Below are 21,621 nucleotides of genomic sequence, written 5' to 3'. Positions count from 1 at the left end.
GTATAGGACAGGTTAGGTTGAACTTGCTGGTCAGTGAGAACCTCACATAGACTGAATAAGTTCATAATGCTACTAGAAGTTTGCTCAACGAACAAACTGAGAAACCCTATCAGAAACTATAAAATATATAGCAAAATAGGTCCGCACTCTTGGTAAATTCTAGAAGCCTTCTAGAACTTCTAATAGCTGGATTTTTATCCTTGCGAGCGTAGGCCACAAGCATAAAACGTGCTCGATCGGCCTTGTTTGAAAGCATGTGATGCCAGAAGACACTTTCAACTCAGAATACCGTTCATGAGACTACAGGGGCCTCTTTTCAATGATAAGAGTAGCTTTGTTAGTTTAAGGTTTTAAGGGCTAGACATGTGCAAATATTGTCTCTTCTTAGACTGTCGCTGAAACTCATGATGGAAACTCTAACTGGACACTGCCTTGGGCGGCACATTCTTTTCTATTAGGCCCAGTAGGTGAAAGCAGATGTAGGAAGTACGGGTTGAAGGAGGAAACGATGGTGCACATTTTTTTTTCGCGTGCCCTGCGCTTATCAGGCGGACGGAGTTATTTCATAACATAGGTTCTGGTTTTTTATAGGGTTTTTTCAGTTTGGTAACGACATTCTGGTAACACTATGGACTCTTTCAGTATATGTAAGGTCCCCACGTACCGGCTTTTTCAAACTAACCTCAAAAACAAACAAAAAAAAATGATTCTCCAAAGATTTATACTTTTGCAAAGTATCTACATAATAATAGCCCGCAAATCGCCCCGCGTCTCCATTTTTATACCCACCACCTGTACAAGGAAACTTGCAATATTCATTGGATTTAAGAAGAGTGCACGCTTGCGCAGCAACCCAAAGCATACAATAAACATTTCACATTTAACTCGTATTACAAGATGAGATTTATTATAGTACATTTGCTGGTGTTGTTCCTTTATGTTGCTGCCACATTTTTATTATTATTTGTCAGTTAATGCGGCCAACCTGTTCGCTTGTTATATTTTGTTGTTTCTTTGTTGCTTTATTGTTCATTATTGTTAACATCATTCAGTTATTCTAGTTTTGGCCTTTACTTATTTGTGTTATGAATGTTACCATAGTAGTGCTGTTAATAATGAGCATATTTATTCGACAGCTCGGTGGTTCGAGCGACAACAAAGCGCACAGATTAATTGTGAATCCTTGAATTTAGGATTCTAGCGTTTTCAAGCACAAACGACCTTCAACCCCAATCATTTCATAACTTCAAAACTAAGTTCATAACAACTTTCGAATAAACTACCAACTTGTCTATTTTGTCTATAGTATTTCCTATAAATGAGTGCATTTCAGAACGTCAAATTTTCCAATCCCGAAATATACAGATTTTAAAATATATTTCGGGTTTGAAAGCACTGTGCATAAGTACAAACGAATCACTATCAATCGCACATAGTAAAAAGCAAGCGATAACCGATGAAGGAAATTGATAACACTTGTAGAAAAAATGACGATTAGACAAGCAGTCAATCAGTCATTTAGACATAAGCGAACTCGTAAAGCACCGCCGAAAAAAGTTAAAATAAATGCTGAACGTGCTAAACGTGAGTTAGTACATTTGAGAGGGAGTACAATTGAGTAAGTGTGAGTTATTACATGCAAAGTGAAGGCAAACATTTCAGCTCATGCCATTAAATTCATTTCAACAAAAATATTGCATAATTGCAAGACAAACAAACACAATTTTTTCCACCACAAATGAATGATCGAATTGAAAAGTAATTGCCATATTTATACTTACATGCATATGTACGCATACATTTCTACCTATACGTATTTACTCTGCCAAAACCACATTCACTCTCTTAAGCACAAAGTTCATATATACATATTGTAACGAATTTTAGTGGTATTCCTCTTATTTCAAATCTTCTGCTAACGTTCGAATCACTAAACTGTTGAATAAATAACTTCAATATTGAATAATGCAAAATGGCCTTTATTAAAGTACTTCACAATAACACTTATATTTCGCAACTGATAGCTTGCTTAAATCAAATTGACTTTTCGTGACTCAACTGTTGCCGCTTTTATACTGTTTGGTTTCCTCGTTGAGATATTTCTAGGCGCTTCTATTTATAGAACTCACTACTTAGTTATCAGCTATAAAATTACCAGCTATAACTACATTTATAGCTTCTCATATGCGCGTGTATATGTGAGCGATACTTGCACAAATTATTGCCTACTTTTGGGAGAATCTCAGATATATGCATGTGTTTGTGCGTCGCTCTCCGCTGCTTATATGGACATATGTATAGACATAATGATTGATTTATTGATGTGCATACAAGTCACTACTTAATGTTGCCTTAGAGATGACATTATCCCTTAGTGTTGCTAATATTCGTCACAATATGTATAAAAAAAGGGAGTACACGGAGAGGAAAGGTTTGTTATTGACGAGATATAGACGAGCTATCGATTTGTTATCGAAATGCTATAAATTTGCTTTCAATTACTTATTTTATTAATGTATTATCAAATTTTATCGAAGACTTATGGAAATGTTATCGAAAAAATACCAATTTACTACCAAAAGCTATCGGTTATTGATCAAAAAGCAGTCGATATATTATTGAAAAGTTAACGATTTTTAATGAAATAGTTATCAATGTGTTATCGATTTATTTATCTTGCATTATTTTTCGAGGCAAAAACATAAAGTGTTTGCAGAAAACGTAAGGAGTAATAATCTGCTCTGCATCCTTATTCACTAGTTCGCCTGCAGCACGATTCAAAGCACGAGTTGTCAATGGTTGGATATCGAAATACCATTTTTGTTACCAAAATGTTATCGATTATCTATCTAAAAGCTGTCGTTACGTTATCGAAAAGATATCGAAAAGCGAGCGAGGGACCAGTTCTGCAAGTATAATTCCAGCGATGTGGAATTCCTAGATAGTAGCCATCGAGTGCCCTCTTTTATGGCTATTAAAATTAATAGAAAGAGAGTGGAAGATTTTTCATTTAGATACCATAGCCTACTTTGCCATTAATCTTTGAGCCTTCCGTAAAGATAATCGTGGACTATAGTCTAAATTACATATTTTAAAGACAGTACCTGGGCGACCGAGCTTTGCTCGGCTACGTCTCGTTGTGCTGATAAAACTTTCTAATAGTAATCTGTGAGAAATTGCAATTATTCATTTAAAAGAAAATTATTTAAAATTAAGACGAATCATGTGTAAGATTTTTTACGAAGATTTTTAACTTTAATATTCTCCTTTAAAGCTTTAATAGAATATGAGTAAATAGAGTATTATTTCGTCTAACGATCCCAACCCTAAATGGCAACCCTACTCAGAAACGTCCCTATTGTAATGCAGAGTGTAATACCTTCCGTTTGATACCCATATCGGCATATCTCATGCAATTTTTTTTTTTAATTTCGAATAAGTGGCAACCATAAATGGCAACCCTACTCAAAAATGTCCCTATTGTAATGCGGAGTGAAATACCTTTCGTTTGATACCCATATCGGTATATCTCGTTCAATTTTTTTTAATATCGAATAGGTGGCAACCCTAAATGGTAACCCTGCTCAAAAATTTCCCTATTGTAATGCGGAGTGAAATACCTTTCGTTGGATACCCATTTTGTAATATCTCATGCAATTTTTTTAAATTTCGAATAGGTGGCAACCTTGTGAAACATTATGAGTGGCAACACCTAGGTAGAAAGTCTTAGAAGGTATTACATTATCTCTGTGCCAAATTTCATTTAAATCGGTTGAGCCGTTCCCGAGATCGTTCGACTATACAAACAAACAAGAATTGCTCGTTTAAAGTTATAAGATTACAGAAATTATTGTCTGGGAAGAGGGTAAATGTGGATTGAGCCTAGGTCAAGCGCGGATCTACGAGATGGCGTTTGAATATGGGACACTCCCCCCTATGGTTTGTGTAATGTGCCTCCCACAAGCAGGACATACATTGGGTATGTCAGGGTTGGTTCTGGATAGGTAACCAGCAAACACAGTTTCTAACGTTAGAGAAATGTTGTAATTTGACATTAGAATTCTAATGTAGTTCTCTAATGCATTTCGAATCGAAAACTAGGTTAGAGAACTAGGTTAGAATTCGACTGTGAAATGATTCGAATAACACTACAAATGCGATGTTATGATTATTGTCACAGTTATAGATTATTTGCACGACATGATCACCCATACTTAGTGTTATACAAACAAAATAAAAATAGTGGAAATATTACAAGTTGCGAAATAAGTTTTTATTTATAATAATAAATACTAGTAAGTGAAAATTAATCAAAAAAAGTTAAATAATAGTTTAAAAAACTAAAAAAAAAAACCCGCTTTTATAGTTAATCGAACTAAAAAATAGATAATAATTTTCAATTAAAAAGAGTTTATATAACAGTAGTAGAGGGTCAAACAATCATTTATAGTTAATCACCTCAAAATAAAATTATAATAAAAGTTAAGTTACTAACAGAATAATTTAATTCACAGTAAAAAGCGTGAGTTCTTGATATTGAATGTTACAATCATTCTATTGGCAACTATATGAGAGGAAAGATATGAAATGTAGTCAAATGCACCACACGCTTTTTAATCTGAATTAAATTATTCTGTTAATAACTTAAATTTTATTATAATTTTATTTTGAGGTGATTAACTATAAATGATTGTTTGACCTTCTACTACTGTTATATAAACTCTTTCTAATTGAAAATTATTTTCTATTTTTTAGTTCGGTTAGCTATAAAAAAGTGTTTTTTTTTTTAGTTTTTTTAAACAATTATTTATTTTTAATTTTTTAGTTCAAGTAATTTTAAAAGTTTTAGTCGAGAGTGATGAAACCTTGAAACGCCAGCTGTCCATAGATGAATCCAACCCCACGGTACCGAAAAGGGCCAAGACGCAGGGAGGCTGGACGCGTTCTTTCGCCGAAATTGCCAAGGGTCGGCAGATCATTGGCATTATAGACGAGATCAGCGAAGATGGCAGGATCCCGAAACAACAGTGAAGTGGATCGAGGCCGCGCTCGCTACGGTGGCCGTTAAAGTTAAGAAAGACAACCCTGGTCCACCGCCATCTTACACCGATGCGTGGTGGTTCCAGCGCAATGTCAAGCTAATTGCCTGTGACGACGCCAGGTCGGTAAACCTCTATAGGGCCGCCGTCACGCTGATAGGGGTGGTATACCCGGGCGCGCGCCTCAAGGTAGTGGAGGCGCCTGATATCCCCTCACGACCAAGGGCTAGAGCCTGGGTTCCAGTGACGCCAACGGACCCAGCTGACATCCTGGAACTGCTCCAGGAGGTCAACCCGCCACAGGTTTGGAAGTCAACCTGGATAAAGCCGAGCTTGTCCTCTTCACGAGGAGGTAAAAAGTACCAAATCTTACACCGCCAAGAATTGGGGTACGTTCTTAACGTTTAGCGATCAAGTCAAGTATTTGGGAGTCATTCTGGATAGGAAGCTATTATGGTGGCATGCACTAGCTAAAAGCACCTATCTTAAAATACTTCAAAAGGTGCAAAGGAGTTCGGAGCTCTGCATTACCAGAGCTCTCGGCTCCACTCCAGATTCCGTTACATACATCCACGGATACATAGATACATAGATAGATACAGGACAAGCTAATAAAAGCGTTTTTAAAAGGGCTCCAGTATGCTCTTTCGTAGATGTGTCATGCATCCACTTCTATCATTTATAAAGGAATGCGTTTTTCGCATTATGTGCAAGGTTTCAAATATATGGTCATTTGGGGTGGTCATAAGTTCAATTGACCTTATGTCCGTTAACCTTATGTCACCCCACCATCACATTATTGCATTGTCATCGAGCCTTGATACGTGTGCAAAGTTTCAATCAAACTTATGGCCATTCAAAGTGGTAATAAGGCAAATTGACCTTATGGCCGTTAACCTTATGTCACCACACCATCACATGAATGCATTGTCATCGAGCCTTGATACGTGTGCAAAGTTTCAATCAAACTTACGGCCATTCAAAGTGGTAATAAGGCTAATTGACCTTATGGCCGTTGACCTTATGTCACCGCACCATCACATTAATGCATTGTCATCGGTCCCTGATTCGTATGCAAAGTTTCAAATTAATCGGACTTCTAGAAACCGGTGAAAATTAAGCTCAAAGATTCCATTGCATACAGGCTAAGCTAATAAAAGCGCGTTAAAAAGGGCTCCAGTATGCTCTTTCGTAGATCTGCCATGCATCCACTTCTATCATTAATAAAGGAATGCGTTTTTCGCATTATGTGCAAGGTTTCAAATCTATGGCCATTTGGGTGGTCATAAGTTCAATTGACCTTATGTCCGTTTACCTTATGTCAGCCCACCATCACATTACTGCATTGTCATCGAGCCTTGATACGTGTGCAAAGTTTCAATCAAACTTATGGGAATTTAAAGTGGTAATAAGGCCAATTGACCTTATAGCCGTTGACCTTATGTCACCGCACCATCACATTAATGCATTGTCATCGGTCCCTGATTCGTATGCAAAGTTTCAAATTAATCGGACTTCTAGAAACCGGTGAAAATTAAGCTCAAAGATTCCGTTGCATACAGGCTAAGCTAATAAAAGCGCGTTAAAAAGGCTCCAGTATGCTCTTTCGTAGATCTGCCATGCATCCACTTCTATCATTAATAAAGTAATGCGTTTTTCGCATTATGTGCAAGGTTTCAAATCTATGGCCATTTGGCTGGTCATAAGTTCAATTGACCTTATGTCCGTTTACCTTATGTCAACCCACCATCACATTACTGCATTGTCATCGAGCCTTGATACGTGTGCAAAGTTTCAATCAAACTTATGGGAATTAAAAGTGGTAATAAGGCCAATTGACCTTATGGCTGTTGACCTTATGTTACCACACCATCACATTAATGCATTGTCATCGACCCTTGATACGTGTGCAAAGTTTCAATCAAACTTATGACCATTCAAAGTGGTAATAAGGCCAATTGACCTTATGGCCGTTGACCTTATGTCAACACACCATCATATTAGTGCATTGTCATCGAGCCTTGATATGTGTGCAAAGTTTCAATCAAACTTATGGCCATTCAAAGTGGTAATAAGGCCAATTGACCTTATGGCCGTTGACCTTATGTCAACACACCATCATATTAATGCATTGTCATCGAGCTTGATATGTGTGCAAACTTTCAAATTAATCAGACTTCTAGAAGCCGGTGAAAATTAAGCTCAAAGATTCCGCTACATACAGGCCAAGCTAATAAAAGCGTGTTAAAAAGGAAAGCGAGCAGATTATTGAAGTGCTATTTGAATGGCATGAACAAAACGCTTCCTCATCCGTTCCTCAAACCAACGCGGAACTCAATCTTTAAGTACGGTTTGATTTTTTATTATAATAGAAAAAGCCTTTGAAATATGTCCATTCTTAATACATAAGATTATAAACAAATAAACCTATTTGGTATAATGAAACAATGAAAATTTCGCTGATTTTAAATAACTGAATTTAATTGGGCAGCACTTCAAAATTCTAATTCGAAACTCATTAGAATTTGACGTTAGAATTCGATTAGAACTTTAACCCTTTTCTAGATATCGAGAATGAAGTCCCCCTTTTGTCGAGAATGCTATAATTCGCGACAGTTTCGCAAATTGTCCTCTAACCTTCTACTTTGAAGAAATACATTAGAATTCGATTCGTTTTCTAACCTAAATGTTTGTTGGGTAAGAGCTTAACTTATTATAGTATCCAGATCGAAATTGACCTAGAGTAACACGTGTCACCGTTTATGCCTTTGGTGAAGCCTTTTCATACCTTTTCTTCATACGATTGAAGTGCAGGATATCTTCATATTGCTAACGAATACGACTTCTTAGGTCCCTGAGAGACGCTCTTCAATCAGATGTTTGATGGCATTCCCAGGAAACTGTTCAAAATTTCATTTCTCTCCTTTACGGGGAGTATTATCGCCTCACTGTCTAGATGAGAGATAAGGGAAGCCACCTAAAAAGCCCTTCAATGGTTTTGGAATCAAGATATTTTGTATACTTTTTAATTACCTCTATTTGTTAATATTGAGGCCAAGCCTTCCTGTTTTTTCAGTTAAGAATAAAATTTAGAGTTGCTCTTGTTTTATGAGGATATGTAAGATGTTAGGCGCACCCTAGTGCACATACATATCTATATAAGCACACTCAAGCGCCATTCTGACTGGACTCACTCATTTCTGCCTGGCCCACAACAAACTCTAAGTAATTGTTGTTCAGTTTTGCGTATATAAATAGGTGTATGGGCTAGCCTTTATAAATATATATATATATATATAAGCTAAGATTTCTGATGTTAATTTTTGATCTCATGTAAGACACCTTGAAAGCCCACTTAACCGCAAACATATCGAATGAACCCCTGAAAACCCATCGGATTCTTCCAAATTCATACCAACAAACATACAAACATATGCACATCTGGAAAGAAAAGTTTACGATTTCGAAGACTGCGATCACAAAGTTAGCAATACAAAATACAGTTTCCTTGGACTCCCGTTAGAGGACTTTGATGACAATTTGTGAGTGGTCGTGCCTATTGAATGGGGCGAAGCACTGCTAATACAAGAACAACAACAACAAAATAAGCAAACTTGATTATACGAAATTTGCACTTGTATGGAACTTTTCCAAAGATAAGCATGGGTTATTATACTTAGGCAGTGATCATAAGGGGCGACGCGTTGCTTGGAAACTCTTTGCCTATTGTAAAAGGAAGAGATTTGACGAGTGTCGACTCATTCCTCCTCTTCACACCATCTGCAAGCAACTTGTTGTCCAGCCAATAAGTTTTCCCTCTTGATCATTATCTACGCATGCGGTTATTGGTGTTTTCTAAGTACATATGTATGGGATATACTTAAGAGCTTTGCAGCGCGTTTTTCACTGTCAATCACTGTCAGTACGAAGCTAAGCGATAAACAATATCGGATTTCTTGGCACAGAATACTAATTAAATAACACAAAAATAAATAAGATTCAACTGACAAGATAAGCAGAAGTATGTGTTTTGCGTAGCGGTAGCAGTAGCAGCGGAAACATTCGTCAGATACCAAGTAAGCCAAGAGCGAAACTGTGAATGGATATACGACCATGCAAAATATCACATACACATACGTATTTTTCGATATGGGCATATGTTAGACTGAGTCGGAATAAAAGTTTCAAAAGACTGGCCCTCATTTTGAGGCTTTTGTTGGAAGGGTCTCGGAACAAAATATTAGGGCAACTCATGAAACAACAGCGCGCAAAGCTCGTAAACCGTGAAAACCTCGCAAACTAACATATATCGAAAATTGTTTTATGTGCTAGGTTTCCATGGTAACGATGCAATTGCGAATTTGAGTGAGTTGCCTAATTATATTTTGTAACTCTTCTAAAAACACCCTAAAATATATATTCGTAGTCCCTTAAAAGAGGTTAGCCAAAGATTTTGTATGTGAAAATAATTGTAGAAGTGAACATATAAAAAAAACAAGTACTATAGTGTTTTTAAAACCCAAAATAATGACATTTACTTCAATCGGATGTCAAGTAACCAAGTCACAACAAACGAAAAATTTCAACTGTTTTTAGAAGGAAAAAAGTCACAGGAGCTTCCGAGGCTCTTTTACCGCAGCTTTTCTCATTCTATGGGGAAACTCAAAATGTAAGCGTGAGCGTAGTCTTTAGAAGTGCTATGATATATGGGGGAATACAGAGTAAGTGTGGTCAATACTCTGTAGTGTGGTAGAGTTGATATACGTAGCCAAATCAATTAATGGGAATTAAAGAAGACAGAAACACAAATCCATGATGAATGTATGTACAAATCAGAAAGTGAAACGATAAAGGAAAAAAGTAAATGTAAAGAAGATTAAACAGAAGAGGTGGAAAAGAGCATTCTAATAATAATGGCACTAATAATATGGATGGTAATAACGTTACTTATAGCTATTGCCATATTTGCGAAGCCAAACCAAGCCACGACAACGAAAGAAAACTAGAAAAACACAGGAGGAAGTCAAAATGAAACAGTACGGAGTGTTATCATTTGCTATCGAGGTAATCACTGTTTGTGATCGATGATTTGTCGGCTTGTGGTAATTGTGTTATCGGTTAAGAGGAAGTTGCCGCGATTGAGGATTTGGTGGATAAAATGCTATCCAGTGCTAATACGGTTAATGAATTTAAAACCTACTCGGATATCCAAGCGCCCATCAATGCTTCGAGCTCAAGTATAGTGCAATCGAGGGTGGTCTGGGTCTGGGAGTGCCTGACCTCGCTTGCGATTGCATCGAACTATTTTATGATTGATATTCCGGGCAGCTGTCAAGCGGATCTCTTAGCTCGCATTGGTACAACTGAACCGGATAAAGACGGCTGTACTGATTTCGTAACTCCGAAACTTTGGTAAACATTACGTTGTCCCTATCTGCGAATCGAGGATGCTCTTAAAGCCAAAATAGAGGTAGAAGGTTTGCGCAAGGGTGCTCAAATCGCGGACGAGGCGTTACATGTATACACAGATGGTTCCAAAGTATTGGAAGGAGTAGGGTCTGCGGTTTACTCCAGCCGTGTTAACTTTTATATTGACAACCAAGCAGTAATTAAGGCAATAATCTCACGTATCACAGCATCTAAAAGTGTGTTAAAGTATAAGCAATACCTAGAATCGGGACGGGGAAAAGTATACACCTATATTGTGTTCCAAGGCATATGGGAATAGATGGGAATGAAAAAGCGGATGAGCTAGCTAAAGAGGGCGCAGCCCTTGAAGCTTGCTCCGTAGACGTCCCACTTAGATTGGGCGAGATTAAGAGAAGGCGAGAGGTGCACATGAAAGGCGTGGGTCCAAGCGCGGGGCTGTAAAGTGTCGAAGATTATGTGTAGGTCTTACAACCTTAGACTAACAAAGTTGCATCTATCATTAAAAAGGGGGAGCTGTAGATTCATGACGGGTATTCTGACTGGACACTGCCTTCTAGCGTCACATCCCTTTAAGTTAGGCTTGGTCAGTGATATCAGATGTAGGAAGTGAGTGAGGGTTGGAGGTGATGCAGCTGTCATATCTAGATGCAACAAGTGGCATAAGTCCTAGAAAGTTTCTAGTATTTGCCAAAAGGACGGAGTTATTTTAGAACATAGGTCCTGGTTTTTCAGTTTGGTCGTAAAATTAATTTCTGGTTGCACTACGGATTCAGTCAGTCTATTTGAGGTCCTCAAACAGTTCAACCTAATGTAAACTATGTTGTGTGTCATACCTCCCATATAATTTTTAAAATAACTATCTCAGTAAAATAGCATATAGTACCAGATTCCAGACACCATTTTTTTTTTTTGGCGAAGTATTATTCCCAATTTCCCTTATTTTAACACTTTTTTCCTTCAGCTGACTACTCTTTCAGCAGGAGCACCCAGGAGCTCAACTAACGAGGCAAATTGAAACTTTTTTTTACTAATTTACCTAATTTATATTGCAGTTCTCTAGTCAATATTTAAATATTTTGTTATCTAAGTAAACAGAGTGTAATATTTTGCCTATGGTCATGATGCATTGTAAGCGCTTCCAATCAACCAAATGACTAAATTTCCAATCCATTATGCCCGAAAATCGCCCCCTTTGTATATAAATTCTAGCCACCCCTGTTTTTGTGCTTTTGCGCAGTGCTCAGTGGGACATTTAATATGCCAAACAACTTAATAATGTTATTACTATAAATATTTTACTCATACTTAGATAAAAACTAATTCCTAATATTACCACATTTCATATATATGTACATATAAATATTTTAGCTCATACATGTCATAAAGGAAAGAAAACATATAACAATGCACAATATTTATTCTTTCATACACACCAATTACATAAGTACTTTCAAAAGGGTATTCGGAAGTTTTGAATATTAGTTTGATTGGTTTTTAGGCAAAAGTTTTCTTGTCGTTTCTTCTTGATGATGAAAACTCAAAAGCTAAAGCTGTATTCCTATCTCTTCTCCGCTACCTTCACAAGTACAATACTTCGTCATAAAATTAGCTATCCGAAAGATCGTTCATAAGTATAAGGTGGACATCATTTTATCTTACCATAGAATAGCTACTTATGTGTTTCTTACTAACTAATTTAAATACACGCAAAAGACAGGTACTGCTGCGTATACGTCACATTTTATTAAATTTGATATAAAAACGAGTAAGGAAGGCTAAGTTCGGGTATAACCGAACATTACATACTCAGCTGAGAGCTTTGGAGACAAAATAAGGGAAAATCACCATTTAGCAAAATAAACCTAGGGTAACCCAACAATGTGTTTGTATGACATGGGTATCAAAGGGAAGGTATTAAAGAATATTTTAAAAGGAGGTGTGCCATAGTTCTATAGGTGGACGCCATAAGGTGGACCAGGGGTGACTCTTGAATGTGTGTTGTACGATATGGATATCAAATAAAAGGTGTTAATAAGTATTTTAAAAGGGGGTGGGCCTTAGTTCCATAACTGGACGCCTTTTCGAGATATCGCCATAAAGGTGGACCAGGGGTGACTCTAGAATGTGTTTATACGATATGAGTATCAAATTAAAGGTATTAATGAGGGTTTTAAAAGGGAAAAGTCCTTAGTTGTATATGTGAAGGCTTTATCTAGATATCGACCAAAATGTGGATCAGGGTGACCCAGAACATCATTTGTCGGGTACCGCTAATTTATTTATATATGTCATACCACTAAGAGTATTCCTGCCAAGATTCCAAGGGCTTTTGATTTCGTCTTGCAGAACTTTTCCATTTTCTTCTACTTAATATGGTAGGTGTTACACCCATTTTACAAAGATTTTTTTTAAGTTATATTTTGCGTCAATAAACCAATCCAATTACCATGTTTCTTCTCTTTTTTCATTTTTGGTACAGAATTATGAATTTTTTTAACTTTTCGTAATATTCGATATCGAAAAAGTTGGCGTGGTCATAGTCGGATTTCGGCTATTTTTTATACCAAGATAAAGTGCGTTCAGATAAGTACGTGAACTAAGTTTAGTAAAGATATATCGATTTTTGCTCAAGTTATCTTGTTAACGGCCGAGCGGAAGGACAGACGGTCGACTGTGTATAAAAACTGGGCGTGGCTTCAACCGACTTAACCCATTTTCACAGAAAACAGTTATTGTCATAGTAGAATCTATGCCCCTACCAAATTTTACAAGGATTGGTAAATTTTTGTTCGATTTATGGCATTTAAATTTTTCTAGACGAATTAAATGAAAAAGGGCGGAGCCACGCCCATTTTGAAATTGTCTTTTATTTTTGTATTTTGGTGCACCATATCATTACTGGAGTTGAATGTTGACATAATTTACTTATATACTGTAAAGATATTGAATTTTTTGTTAAAATTTGATTTTTTTTAAAAGTGTGCGTGTTCGTCATCCGATTTTGCTAATTTTTATTTAGCATACATATAGTAATAGGAATAACGTGCCTGCCAAATTTCACTATGATCAGACCAATTCTAAATATCCTCGCGGAATTTTGTTCTCGCGGATTTTTTTATTCCCGCGGAAAAATTCCTCCAATTCTTTTCTCCTAGGGAGAATAGGAATTTCGAATTTTCGAAGTCAGCTGTTTTGTCAATTGAAATTTCGTTGCGCATTTCTTATTTTGTTTAAAAAATAGAAAAGTTAATTATTGTTGCGAATTTGTTTGAAATTAAGAAATAAAATATAAACAATGTGGTATTCACTGAAATGAGTAATGAATTGGTGCCACAGAAACATCAACAGAGGAGCATAAGAAGAAGAAGGCGCACAGTGTTTCGTGTAGAACAAGCTAGCTGGACAAAAACAAAGTTCTTATTCCAAGAAAAGTGTAATGAGAAATGAAAGAAAACAAACAAAACAACGGGATTTCTACTTTTTTTGAGATTTTTGATCATATATATTGAGTAATTGAAGTAAGAAGGCAGGAGTGGCCGTAAAATGCATTGATTAATCTGCAAAATTCTTGTTGAATATTAAGCTTCATATTTCTTTTAAGTGAATACTTTCATATATTTTTTTTGATGGATTCTAAGCTGGAAGGTAAGTAAAAATTTTTAATAGTAATCTTTCACAATTAGAGTATTTTCAATATATTTAACATTCCGTTATTAAGAAGAAAAGGTATTTTTTCTCTATATTTTTAAATTTAGGGACAAAAAAGTTACATACATCCGCGGACATACGGGCTTAATTTTACATATGTTGCAGTCGCAAGTATTATCTAATAGCCGAAAGAAAAAACCATTGCGAATTCTTTGCACATCTATTTTAAATTTTTTTTTTTTGGAGATTTAGTTATCTCTACATATAAAATAGGATGTATGTACGTACCAGCTCCGACGAGATATTTGAACCTTTAAAGCTGATCTACAAACGGCAAAACCAATTCCCAGGTACAGGGAACAAACACGTGGCCATAAAATACACAAAAATTAACGCGCAAGGTCAACAAGGGCACACCAAAAGCAAAAAGGCGAAGATCACTGACTTCAACCTGCCACAACCTACCGCACCAGTCACCAAGGCATAAAAACAGGTACATACAAAGCAATCCTAATGCAGGTATAACCACACAGGAACGCTACACAAAACAACCCTATTTGGTAGCATCTACGCCAATACCTGAATGTAATATAAATAATGCACAACTTGGATTGATAGTAGATAAACCAAAACCAGGTTTCGGCAATACCAATGACGGCAACACTGCTCGTAGGTTTTTCGAAAATTCTGAGGCTAGTGCTTACGGGATTGGATGTTATGCTCATCAAAAGATTCGACACTCTCCTTCGCGCGTTAGCATCTGGGTACAATATAAATATCCAAAGATATGAAAAATTTGCGGTCGAGACTAAAAAACTATACATAGATCTCTATCCATGGTTTAATATGCCTGTTACAGTTCATAAAATCTTAGTGCATAGTACTGGTATTATAAAATCAGCAATTTTACCTATTGTTCAACTTTCTGAGGAAGCGCAGAAAGCCCGTAATAAAGATTTGAGACGATTCAGGGATGATAACATACAAAAGCAGTCGCGTGAAGCCACGAAGAGAGATCTTATGAATATGTTGCTTATAACATCGGATCCTTTAGTTAACAGTTTTAGGGAGATACCTAAGAAAAAATTAAAAAGTCTGACTTCAGAAGTCTTAAATTTACTGTCCCCCGATAATGTTGAGGAGTCAATAAATACCCCAGTTGTTTCAAGCTTTCACAGTAGTGTTGCTGATGCTCATGACTATTCCACAAGTGACTCATCGAACGAAAGTGATGATAGCGAATAACTTTTTGTTGGATCAGGTTTTATTCAATTTAAATCTATTGTCTTTTCTACTTTGTATGATACTTTACTTTTAAGTTTTTGTAATAAGTAATTTTCACATAATTAATTCAATTATTCACATTGTTATTATTATTATTGTAATTCACTTCTACATTCCTGACTGGTACTATAAAATAATTTTGTAAAAATTGTAGTGCCAGGATAAATACTCAAATAAATACAAAATATGTATGTAAATATGTACAGTCATTCACATAAATAAGTAGACATCCCTTTTTGGACAATTCTTACAATTTTCGCTTTCGAAAATTTATTTTAACTAATTTCCCATAAGAAAATTTGTGACGATCTATAACAAAAACTAAATTATATTTAAAAAATGTTTGAAAAATTCGACGAATTTTCATAAAAAATTTTAATTTTTTTCCGAATTTTTAGAATTTTCTAGAGTATTGAGATTTGTAGTCCATTCAATTTAAGTACAATAAAGTGATATTCTTAAGTCCTTTACATTTTTTTGGATCTATGTCACTTATTCACATGAGTTACTGTATATGAAATAAGCAAATGTATGCATATGAAGTAAAATTTTGGAAAAAAAAAGAACAGATGTCTGAAAAAAATGACGTAGTTGTAATAAATGACTGCATATGAAACGGAAAATCTCATAAAATAATTTTGTCCAGCAAGCTTGGTCTACACGAAACACTGTGAGACGGCGGGATAACACAAATCCTCCAGAGTTGCCTGCTATCCTTCAGCAAAACTATTTTCTGGCGGCCAAGTCGAGTTGAATTAGTCTTAAACCATATGCCAAAATCTATTTAAGCCTTCTTAAAAATCCTTGCGCAATTTCTGGATGGCTGCATCAAATATACGGAGAGCTCTTCCCTTGCTTATGATAAACTTTTCGACTTAAAATAAAGAATATTGCGGTTGTTGTTGTTGTTCTATTAACAGTGAGAATATTGCGGTAGAATGTAAATACATATTTTAGCACAAATTTGTACAAATAAGTGTTCTTTCTTAAAATAACCAATTTCCTTTAACTATTTTTATACATTCCCTGTAATTTAACTAGTGAAAAAACTCCTATGAAATGGCAGAGAAATCTCCCTCTCCCTCACATTCATAATACCTACTTTTATACCATAACCGGTTTCCGCTTTTTCGAACATTGTTCAGAATAGGAGGAAAGGGAGAAGTGAAAAGACTCACAAGGAATTTTCGTTTAGAATTGGGCTGGATATCTTCAACGACTGCAAATTACAGCTTGCAAAACTTTTAAATTACCTTCTTTTAAAAGTAGGCGGTGCCACGCCCATTGTCCAAAATTTTACTAATTTCCAATTTTGCGTCATAAGGTCAATGCACCTACCAAGTTTCATCGCTTTATCCGTCTTTGGTAATGAATTATCGCACTTTTTCGGTTTTTCAAAATTTTCGATATGGAAAAAGTGGCGTGGTTGTAATCCGATTTCTTCCATTTTAAATAGCGATCTGAGATGAGCGCCCAGAAACCACATACCAAATTTCATCATGATACCTCAAAATTTACTCAAGTTATCGTTTTTACGGACGGACGGACAGACAAAGCTAAATGAATTTCTTTTTTCGCCCAGAGCATTTTGATATATAGAAGTCTATATCTATCTCGATTAGTTTATGCCGTTACGGATTACCGTTATGCGAACAAATCTAATATACTCTGTGAGCTCTGCTCAGCTGAGTATAACGAGACTTGCATACAAACCGAGATATAAGCTAATATACCATTGTAAGTTCAAATGAAATTTTTTCAAGACAAATGAATTTTCTTTTAAATCAATACTTTTTTTTCAAATAAAATGACGTTTTTTCATATCGAAAGAAACCTTTTCGAATAAAATTAAACTTTTTTCAAATCAAATGAAATTTTTTCAAATCCAATGTAACTTTATTCAAATAACTTGAAAATTTTTGAATATAATGAAACTTTTTTCTAACCAAATGAAAATTGTTCCAAATAAAATGAAAATAGTTTCAAATCAAATGAAACTTTTTTTAAAACAAATCAAAATTTTTTCATTTCAAATGAAACTGTTTCAAATAAAGTTAAACTTTTTTCAAGTAAATAAAACTTCGTTCAAATAAATAAAACTTGTTTCGAATTAAATTTAACTTTTTTCAAATAAAGTAAAACTTTTTTCACAAATAATGAAACTTTTTCAAATAAAATTAAACTCTTTTCAAATAAATTTAACTTTTTTCAAATCTAAAATTTTTTTTTTAAATCTAATGTAATTTTATTTAAATAAAATAAACCCTTTTTCAAATAAAATGAAACTCTTTTCAACTCAAATGAAAATTTTTCCAAAAAAATTTTACTTTTTCAAATCAAATTATTCTTTTTTGAAATCAAATGAAATTTTTACAAATAAAATTTAATTATTTTCAAATCAAGTAACACCATTTTCATTTCCTAGCATTACTGAAATAATTGTCATCATATTTATGTATTGGTATTATGTACGCGAAACCTATGACCGATGAGGCTATTAAAAAAGTATTTTTTTCAGTTTGGAGAAGCTATAAATTGCGCTGGCAAACCTTGAGGTGGGTATAATGAGACAGGTAAAATAACCTTCTCTTTGATGGGTATCATTAATGTCATATTTAATTTACAAAATAAAATTTCAATAAGCGCTAACCTTGAGGCAACACCCCAGTAGAATAAGGGGCCTTTAATACTTCCACGATGGGCATGCCTGTCGTGAGAGTCGACTGAATCCAATAATGTTAAAAGGTTCCACGTGGTCATATAAAATCGTTCCCGCGATGGTCGGGCTAGTACCTTACTGTTGCTAATTTCCAGAACGTGCCGGCTCAATGTCCAGCAAGGATCAGCACCATCGATAATACTTTAAAAAAACTTCTGGGAGTTTGTTTAGGACAAGAATAGAAGACCTTGCCAAGTCTAAGAATGTGAAAGTCAAATATAGAATTGACCCGCTATTTGGTTCTTATGAGTATTTTCCTTTCACGATCAGCTGTATTAAGTCAGTTCAAAGAGCCTATGCATTTCTACTGTTTATTTACTTTTTTGTTGCAACTGCTACTGTGACCGAGTTATTGAAAAGTGCGTCCAGTTAAGAGTGAAATAGAATTTATAAACCTAGCTTGGGATTATATATCCCATCGGTGATGAACAGGGCCACACAATTGGTACATATTATCCCATTGGTGTACAAAAATAGAACAGCATTCATTATATGGATTTGGATAAATCATACCGATGGGCTAATAAGTCCCAATAAACGGTTTGTAAGAAAACCAGCAGGACATTTTATCCGAAGAAAAAATCTGCTTTCCAAGGACATTAGATCTTTTTCAAAGTATTTTTTGCCAAATTAGTTACTTTAAATATCTGGAACAATTTACCTTATATAAGTCAGACAGCTACTTGTAGTACGGTTAAGAAAGGGTTAAAGTTGTGATCGATTGAAGTTCAGTCTCTTTGGTTTTTAGTATCGCATTCGCAACATCCCTGCTATATACGTTCTACATTTTTTATGTTTTAGTATAACGCTATTTAAACTAAGTTAATTCTGGAATAAATGCTAATTAGGAATGCAATTAAAATAGGTACACCATTCTAACTCAATTTCAATAAAACCTGTTAAAAGTTAATAAATAACCTCTTTTTATTTGCAGATAAAAGAAGGATAAACTCAAATATGCTTAAAGGCAACATGGACGAGCTTAGTTTATTCGATTTTCATGCTTGGATCACTTCAAAGTATCGCATCATTGGACTGTCGTTATACCTATGGATGTACATTAGGGTGGGTCGATTTGTATGGACGAAAGTTAACCGATATCGCGCCATCGATTTTTCGATAGGATTTGGGCTCAGGAAAAAAAATTCCACTACACATACCAAAAAAAAATAATTTTCGACACAGCGAAATTTAATTTTTTTGACTTTTTTCGACTTTGATTTTTAAGGTTTTTTTCATGACCAACTAAACAAATTTTCATATGTAAAGGAAAAACAATATATATATATATTTTTTTTTTTCAAAAAGCGGACATTTTTGAGTCGGACAGGGTTTGCATGAAAATTTTAAAATCAAATGAAAATTTTTTTAGTGAAAAAAATCTTAAAAATCAAAGTCGAAAAAAGTCAAAAAAATGAAATTTCGCAGGCTCGAAAATAATTTTTTTTGTGTATGAGTAGTGGAACTTTTTTCCTGAGCCCAAGTCCTATCGAAAAATCGAAGGCGCGATATCGTTTAATAAATCGACCCAGTCTAATGTACATATATATGTAAATACATATATGACATCTGCTTAGCAAAGCCATTGTCGGCTACAACACGAAAACATGGTAAGACCTTTAAGCCTAATTTGAATTTTCCAATTTTGTAGTTAATTCAATCACGGCAAACTCTTTCTTAAACTTGTTGAAGATTTCAGTTAACACAACCTTAAACATGATAAATTTACGTACTACATTAGTAACTGCGGCGCATGCACAGATCTAAATGTAGTAAGGGAAGTCAAATAGCCCATTAGCCATCTCAGTGATATAGTGTGAGTTGAGTTAAGAATATATTCCATTAATCGTGAATGTTATTTTAATGTTAGGAGAGATGAGTGTTAGCCTAGAATATGTGTGATATTGTGGCGAATATTAGCAGTTTTGATGCGTCACTAGTAATAAATGCTGGACAACAACAACAGCAAGGCAAGCAGAAAAACCGGGAAACAGCCACACATACATGTACACAACAATGAAGAGCGCATATTACTCAAGCATAGCGCCATCGATTTTTCGATAGGTTTTGGGCTCAGGAAAAAAAGTTCCACTACTCATACCCAAAAAAAATTATTTTCGGGCCTGCGAAATTTCATTTTTTTGACTTTTTTCGACTTTGATTTTTAAGATTTTTTTCACTAAAAAAATTTTCACTTGCTTTTAAAATTTTCATGCATACCCTGTCAGACTCAAAAATGTCCGCTAAAAACGTTGGCGATAACAGTTTTTTGAAAAAAAAAATATATATTTTTTTTTTTGGGTTTTGAGGAGTGTTTTGGTGAAAAAAAATTTATTTTTTCGCCATTTTTTTAAGGGTTTCTTCAGAAACGTGCAAAAGTGTTGCCGATGAAAACGAATTCCTATCCCACTTAAAATTATGCGATAAAAACGTTGGCATTAACAGTTTTAAAAAAAATATATATTTTTTTTGGTTTTTGGGACTTGTTTCGGTCGAATACGATTTTTTTTTCATTTTCAAGGCTCCAAATCAAATTTTAGACCCTCCAATAAGTATACCAAAATGATCAGGGGACGAGCTGAGTTGATTTAGCCATGTCCGTCCATCTCTCCGTCCGTCTGTCCGTCTGTCCATTTGTTTGAACGCAAACTAGTCCCTCAATTTTTGAGATATCTTGATGAAATTTGGCAAGCAGGCATATTTTGATGGGTGATTTGACATTTGTCGGAACCGGCCGGATCGGACCACTATAGCATATACCTCCCATACAACCGATTGTTCAATAAGATGGTTCTCGCCATTTCGGCCCCATTTCTGCCTGATTTTAACAGCTAGCAACATCAAATTTTACCACAAGCTTACGTATTGGGCATAGATTGTTGTCTAAAAAAATCGTCTAAATCGGACTAAAAATCGATTTCTACAAAATTAATGATGAAAATCCTCTTCCTTAACAGTCGGTTGTATGGGATATATATTATAAATATATCCGATCTTGACGATTTTTTCAGACAACCATCTATGTCCAATACGTAAGCTTGTGGTAAAATTTGATGTTGCTAGCTATTAAAATGAGGCAGAAATGGCTAAGACCATCTTATTGAACAATCGGTTGTATGGGAGATATATGTTATAGTGGTCCGATCCGGTTGATTCCGACAAATGTCAAATCCCCCATCAAAGTATGCCTGCTTGCCAAATGTCATCAAAATATCTCAAAAATTTAGGGAATAGTTTGCGTTCAAACAAACTGACAGACGGACAGACGGACGGAGAGACGGACGGACATGGCTAAATCAACTCAGCTCGTCCCCTGATCATTTGGTAAACTTATTAGTGGGTCTAACGGAAACATATACATAGAAAATTATTTGGAGCCTTGAAAAAGAAAAAAATCGTATTCGACCAAAACAAGTCCCAAAAACCAAAACGTGCCAACGTTTTTATCGCATAATTTTAAGTGGGATAGGAACTATGGGACAAATTCGTTTTCATCGGCAA

At 35.2% G+C, this 21,621-nt stretch overlaps 1 long non-coding RNA gene across 3 annotated transcripts in view; it reads left to right on the top strand.

Annotated features, from left to right (window-relative positions):
* The window catches only part of LOC137233869 (uncharacterized), a 278,410-nt gene extending 259,156 nt beyond the window's left edge, over positions 1-19,254 (top strand). For all 3 annotated transcript variants that reach the window (XR_010947586.1, XR_010947584.1, XR_010947585.1), the window contains one exon: positions 19,055-19,254. This is a non-coding gene — a long non-coding RNA (uncharacterized lncRNA). The remainder of the gene's footprint in view (positions 1-19,054) is intronic.
* The last annotated feature ends 2,367 nt before the right edge of the window (positions 19,255-21,621 follow it).

The sequence above is a fragment of the Eurosta solidaginis genome, chromosome 5 (assembly GCF_040869045.1).
Source record: "Eurosta solidaginis isolate ZX-2024a chromosome 5, ASM4086904v1, whole genome shotgun sequence".
NCBI classification, from domain to species: domain Eukaryota; kingdom Metazoa; phylum Arthropoda; class Insecta; order Diptera; family Tephritidae; genus Eurosta; species Eurosta solidaginis.
Note: the sequence above shows the minus strand (reverse complement) of the source record. Positions and strands in the feature narration are given on the sequence as shown.